Source organism: Arvicola amphibius, chromosome 1, assembly GCF_903992535.2.
Source record: "Arvicola amphibius chromosome 1, mArvAmp1.2, whole genome shotgun sequence".
In the NCBI taxonomy this organism is placed as follows: domain Eukaryota; kingdom Metazoa; phylum Chordata; class Mammalia; order Rodentia; family Cricetidae; genus Arvicola; species Arvicola amphibius.
This window is the reverse complement of record NC_052047.1, coordinates 61155336-61162533: the sequence shown is the minus strand read 5'-3', so window position 1 is coordinate 61162533 and position 7198 is coordinate 61155336. Positions and strand designations below refer to the sequence as shown.

The window sequence follows — 7198 nt, the reverse complement described above, 5'->3', positions numbered from 1 at the left end:
TGATGCTTCGTGGATTGCCTACAGTCTGTTCTTTCTCTTCTGACTTTCCTTATTATCTTTTAAGGTGAATTTCAAATATTCGCTTAGTCAAGGGTTTCTTTGTTTGCCTTTGCCTTTCAAGTTCCCTGTCTTGTTTGAAAAGTCTCCCACAGCACACACACACCACTGATACAAATGCCAGAGGCATTTCCTGGGAACGTGGCATTTTTTTCAGATTTCTTCTTCACCTGCCATTCATTTCCCCTTCCCCCTTCTCCTTCTTTTCTGGTTCTGGGGATCAAGCCTAGGGTGTTAGTGATCTGTTATTCAGTTACACCCCCTATGCATATATATGAAATGGGGCCCTTTCTCAAAAAAAAATGTTCTAACACAGCATTGGCCTACAACTCATTTGCCAACAGCCTCTTTATACCCCCATTTTTATTGGAGATTTTTTGACATTTATTCTTTATAGGAAACATATCTCTCAAGACAGGGGCTAAGGGACTGACTGCTGATTTGATTTGGCATTTTCTTTAATTACTGCAGTGTCATCTTTAACAGTGACTTTTCATTTTCAGCAAGGTTGGAGTAGCCACTGAGAGCGCTGCTGAAGATGGGCAGGTTATTCTAGTGGTTGCCACAAGTGTCAGGCCAAGGGGGGCTGCAGGGCAGCAGAGAATCCGTTTGTCAATAAAACTACAAGGTGTGACATGGCCAACCGCAATCCTTTCATCTCTCAGCAGCCCTCTGCTTAGATGCCAGAGTTCTGCCTCCTGGGAATAAATCCAGCCTTAGCAATGTTTTTGGTGTTGCCCTTAGTAGACCTCACTTTGGAAACACGTGGTCTCTTCTCTTTGCTACTGAAGCCTAGCCTGAGAAAACATCACCTGTTGGCTTATTCAGCAGCCTACGTGACTTCTCTGCAGTCTCACCTCTGAAAAGCTGCTGTCTGATTGTGTCTGCATCTCTCTAGCTGTCTCCCATCCTACTCAAATTAAGTTCTTCACAGTGGCTACAAAACTCCAGGTGAGCTGGTTCATGTCACCTGTCTGATCTTTCACTCTCCTACCTGCTATCCCATCATTCAGTAGACATCTATAAAGTGCCTACGGTGTGCCAAGGCCCCACTTTAGTAGATAAAAGAACAAAGCATCATTTTCCTCCTCCAACTTGCTTTCTGTATAGGAAAGCCAGGGAATATACAATAGGCAAATACTTAGTAGTTTTGGAAGTTGGGGACCACTGCGTCTGACTGCCTGGAATGCTGAGACTAGATTTCCAGTGCTGAACCTGGGACCATCTTAGACAAGCTGGGATAAGTCAGTCATCCTATAAAAGGTGTAGGTGTCACTAAGAAAGAAAAGGGAGGGAAGGGAAAGGGCTGTGCAGACTGTATGCAAATTTGTGTGTGTGTGTGTGTGTGTGTGTGTGTGTGTGTGTGTGTGTGTGTATGGGGGGGGGGAGATAGAGTTACAGATGGAGCATTTCAGACTGGTGAGGGAAGGCTTGCATCCTGTTCTCCAGACTGGTGTGAAAGCTTGTTTTGTGTGTATCTGCCTCAGGCTAGTAAAACCCTCACCTTCGCTGTTGTCTCTGACTGAACTGCTCTTGCTCTTAGGATTCACGTGTCTGATGTCTTTCTTCTCTATCTGCAGGTCCCTAGAAATGCCCCTGCTATAGCTGGGTGTGGCTTCAGTATGACCTGCAGTGGCTGTGTGCTGGAATTCAGTACTCGCTGTGAGGTGTTAAGACATTAGACACTTATTTATTGTGTTTAAAAGTGGCAATGCTGGGGAGGTGATGAGAAATCGATGGGGTCATTAGGATGCTGTGATGGTTAGTCTTGGTTGTCAGCTTGACTACATATGGAATTAGCTAAAAATCATGTGGCTGAGTACACCTATGAGGGAATTTTTTTTCTTAATTAAATCACATGTGCTGTGGGATAATCCTTCTCTGCGCTGTGAATAGATATTATTCTCACTGGTTGACAATAAAGCTGATTTAGCCTATAGCAAGGCAGAATAAGGCTAGGTGGGAAAGCCAAACAGAAAATACAGAGAGGAAGAAGGACCAGGTCAGGAGAGAGAGACAAATCGGCCACTGGAGAAGCAAGATGCTGGAGGACAGGTAAAGTCATGAGCCATGTGACAAAATATAGATGAATAGAAATGGGATAATTTAAGTTCTAAGAGTTAATTAGTTATAAACCTGAGCTATAGGCCGAACACTTTATAATTAATATAAGCTTTTGTGTGATTATGTGGGACCGGGTAGTTGGGATAGAAAAACTCTTGACTCCATTTATACACTTGAGGTAGGAAGACCCACCTTTAATCTGGCCCACACCAGCCTTTGTAAAGGATGTGGAAGAAGGAAACTTACTCTCTTTGCCTACTTGCTCTCATTCTTGTGAACAAGTCTATTTCTTTACTGGCATTAGAACATACTTTTCCAGGATTCTGGTGTGTATTCAAGACATCAGCCTGAAAAAAAGCTCCTAGATTCTCGGAGCTTCTGTTGGTAGACGGCCATTGCTGGACCACCTGGATCACAGCCTATAAACTGTTCTAATAAATCTCCTTTCTATAACTATGAATGTGGGGGCTCACAGTTGGGAGCCTGCTCCACCTTGACTAAAGGTCAGGGTTTGAGCTTTTCTTCTCTTTCAAAGTTGTTGACAACAGGTGTGGCTACAAACAAGAGATCCTGACCTAGGGTGTGGTTAATTAGTATTTTGAGTAGAGAAGAGAGGTGTGTCCGTTCTAATCCATTTTGCTCTTCCTGCTCCTTCAAAGGAGATTGGCAGGGGGTTCCAGGGAGGAGCTGCCTGCAGGATATTTGATCTATTCCTTACGTCATGTTAAGTCATGTTAATGATGCCTGTTGTGTTCCCCGCTACCTCTTTGGACTGAGGTATGTAAGAATGTGGAAAATGAATGCTGGTGTTCGGTAGTCACTGTACCTACGTCTCTGCATTTCTTTCCTATCTCTGTTCTTTCTACCTAATTTTTCTAATCTCCTTGCCCCTACCCTGGAATGTATGAATCTGTCGAGGCTGGACCACGACAGAGTCACCCCAGCGTGTGGCTTACAACATATGTAGCTTAATTCTATCAGTTCTGCTCCTCTAGGGCAGTTGTTCTCAACCTGTGGGTTGTGACTCTTTTTGGGGGGGGGTCGACCCTTTCACAGGGGTTACATACCAGATATCCTGCATATCAGATATTTACATTATGATTCTTATCAGTAGCAAATTAAAGTTATGGAGTAGCAACGAAATAATTTTGTGGTTGAGGTCACCACAGCATGAAGATCTGTATTAAAGGATGGAACCATTAGGAAGATTGAGAAACACGACTCTAGAGAACCCTAACTAATACAGGTGTGTCACCATGACTGCATCCTGGTGGCTTCATAAGAGGGAGAGAAATCAAAATGCTGGCCCTCTCGAGATGCCTGTTTCGGTCACATCACTTACCATTGCTCTTCTGCTTTAGTTCAGAGCCCTCCTGTTGTCTTCATTCATGCAGCTAAAAGTTCATCGATTTTGTTAATAGAAACAGCTGTTAGTTTTGTTTACTTTCTGCTTCCAAGTTTCTATTTCTGGCCATGTCTTCTGTTGTCTTTAGTTTACTCTGTCCTCTTTCTAAGTTCTTTTTCTTCCTAGGTTCTTAAGTTGTTCAGCTGTTGATTTTTTTTCTTTAATGCTTCTTATATACTTCCCTCTTAATAGCTACTGCCTTTGACACAGCCTAGCATTTGAGTACGTGCATCTTCTCGTCTGCTTTCAGATTAGTTTTCCAGTTTTCTTATGATTCACTTCTTTGACTCATAGTTAAGCAATTAAGCCAACCTAGGTGCCTGGTAGAAGAATGGGCCAGGGAAATGCGCTGAATGCACACAATGGGGTTCTTCCCAGTCACAGAGGGAGAGTGAACTCATGCCATTTACAGGAAAATGAATGCTGCCGGGGGACACTCATATTAAGCAAATTAAGCCAGTCTGAGAAAGACAAAAGCCATTAAGTTCCATTCCATTCGTAGATCCTAGATCTTAAACGGTAACATAAAACCATTTCTTTGTATGTTAATGAAAGCAGAAAAGAAAGTGTCTAGAACAAGGGCAGGAACTGGAGGGAGAAGGGTGAAAGAGGGAAGGTGGAGGAACAGAGTTGGGGGGGGAGATGTGCTCATTACACAATACCTTTAAGGAAATAAAAGTCAGTAAATTGAAAATGACGTAAACTTGCTTTACAAAGCAAGTTGCTTAACTGTCACACCTCTGTAGATCCCCTTGTTCTGTCTTTTGCATTGATTTCTAGACTCGTTCCCTTGCAGTCAGAGAGAAAATGCCATATGATTTTAACCTTAAATTTTGAACTCGTTTTGTGGCCTCGTGTGTGACCTACCTTAGAGGACACTTCACACATGCTTGGGGGCAGGACACATGCTTTGCAGCTGTTGGTGGCATGTCCTCACGGGCCTGGAGGAAGCTCTTAGGCTTGGCATTGAAGGGGGACACCGAGGCAGGTTGTCCTTCTGAGTGAGAGGTTATCAGAAGTTATTAATGCAGTAGACAGACAGATGGTAGCACATGGGCTCTGAGCAGAGCTCAGGCCCAGGAGGCAGGGCGGCTTCCTTCTTTTAGGTCTCTGGGGAAGGTTGTGTGCCAGGTAGTTGATGGATAGTCCAGGCTGTCCCTGATTCCTGGAGACAATGGGAATGAGGGGCTCTGGTTTATTTATTTTTTCCACCAAGGTATGATGGTTATTATATTAGTCTCGTAAAAAAGAGTGTAGACCTGGTTCCCCTTTCTATTTGGTATTGTTATAAAGAAAATTGATAGGGTCTATCTTGGTTTAGACTTAACAGCTTTTGTGTACAAAGGTTCTATTTTTTTTCCACTTTAAACATCTACATTTCTTCTTCTGTTTGTTCTGCCTGTGAGATTACAGTTTTCCACTTTATTAGTTTAACTGTGTTTCTGATACTACTTTCCTATATCACCAGCGTCTATGGAATCTGTTGGGTTGTTTCTTTCGTGTTCTGTTAGTAGTCTTGGTGCTTGGTTGCTTATTTATTTTGAAAGGATTAGCAGCATTTAGGGTAATAAAACTCTATTGGCCTCATTATTTTGTTAAATTTATTTAATTCTGCTCCTTATTATTTCTTTCCTTTGAGCTTAATTTATGCTTTCTTTATAGCTCGTGCTACGAAGTCTGGTGCTTAATGGTAGGGTGCTCTTCGCTAATGTGTGCAGTTAAAGCTATAAATTCTTTGCTTTGCTTTGCTTTCTTTTTCTTTTGTTTTTTTAAAATATGGGACGCTTCACCAATTTGCATGTCGTCCTTGTGTAGGGGCCGTGCTAATCTTCATTCCAGTTCTGGCCTGTGTGCTCCCAAGTGAACACAGCTACAAATTCTTATATTACATCTTTAAGCAAAAAGGTTGACATGTCCTTTAAATTTTGAAGTGTACCCTTTGCTATCACTGCGACATGTTTTTTAAAGTTCTTTGTTTGTTTGTTTTCCTTTGCCTTTAAGAAATACAGAAATGTATGGCTTTCTTAACAGTGGAAGAATTTTCTAGACACATTGTTATTAGTTTCTAATTTAAGGTTGTTTATTTTTAACTCCTGAGAGACTGATTTGTGGTTTTTTGTTGAAGTATTTTAAAATTTCCCGAGATTGCTTTAGGTCTCAGGAGTTGATCCTCCTTGGTGATTGGTGTGTGGGAGAAGGAGAGTATATGTACTCTGCATCTATTTCATGAATGAGTTGGTAGATGGAATTAGACCTCACTGGTTGATAGTGATGGTAACAATCTCTATGTCCTTACTCCTTTCCATTTTTCTCACCTAGTTAGTTGTCTTGCATGTTAATGATTCCAGTGGTCGTTATCATTTTGCCTATCTTTTTCCTTTCCGTGCTGTCGATGATGAGAATGTCTGCTGACTTAAGCAACACTCTGACTGTCTGTGGAATGTCTTCCCTCTGGGAACATTCAGTTTAGTTTTCTGTGTCCTTTTCACCACCACCCTGGATCTTCCTCTTATGCTCTTTAATTTTTTTTTTTTTTCTGGTTTGTGGTTTTCCTTTCGTAGTGGAAGCTTCCCCCATGTGTGGCCATTCACATTTGAAGAAAAGGCGCTGGTAGACCAAAGGGTGTCTGCCTGGGTGGGGTTTCCTGTCGCCCAGCAGGAGGCCCCTGCAGGCCAGCTGAGCCTGCTGTTTACTCTGGCTTGGGGCCCCTGGAGCCCCCATTGTCCAGCACAGCTCTCACCCCACAGTGGCCCTAAATCTTACAAGCCTAATTTGGGTTGTTCCCCCGGATGTGTTTTCTCTCAGTGGCTACCACAGCTAGGCTGGCTGAGTAAACCTCTGATCCAGATCAAGAAAGTGTTGCTTCTAATGGGCTCTCAGCATTGTAGATAAAATCTCTTTACCCTCAACGCTTCACCTACACTTTACACAGGTCATTACGTCAAACTTCCCAGTCCATCCAGATTTTTGTTTTGGAAATTAGCTTGTATTTTTCTTGCATTTACTTTTTTTAGGCAAATGTTTCTCAATCTGTGGGTCATGACCCCTTTGGGATCATGACTCTTTCACATGGGTCACCCAAGACCATCGAAAGCATAGATATTTACATTCTGATTCATAACAGTAGCAGAATTACAGTTATGACATAGCAATGAAAATAATTTAAGTGGTCAGCGGGGGGGGGGGGTCCTCCCAACATGAGGAACTGTATTAAACGGTCACAGCATTAGGAAGCTTGAGAACCATTGTTCTAGGCTAACACTGATAACTCCATCTGCCCAGTTCAGATAACCCCATGCTCAGCAAGGCAACTCGTCTTAACTTTCAGGCCTGGAGTGTTTTCCGAGTTGTTTATGCTCTTTGTGTGCGTGTGTCGTGGTGTTTAATTGCCTCTTGGCTTTGCCTGACTTTTGCAAACATTTGCAATTTTGATGTAATGAATCGATCAATCTTTCCCTTTATGATTTATGTTTTCATCTTGCTTAAGAGCACCTTCTGTATCCCAAAGTCATAAAAATTATTAGATGAGAATACAGGACTCAATTCTGACTTTGCTTGCAGCTATTTGATTTATACAGAACATATTTTGTTATGACTTGAAGAAGAGAAATAATTACCGTTTTTTTTTTCTTTTTCTAGCCAGAGAACCAGTTTCCCTAGAAATACTTAATG

At 42.2% G+C, this 7198-nt stretch overlaps 1 pseudogene; it reads right to left on the bottom strand.

The window, feature by feature from the left end:
* Window positions 1–5296: 5296 nt before the first annotated feature.
* Window positions 5297–5394, bottom strand: LOC119806039 (annotated as a pseudogene).
* Between the last annotated feature and the right edge of the window lie 1804 nt (window positions 5395–7198).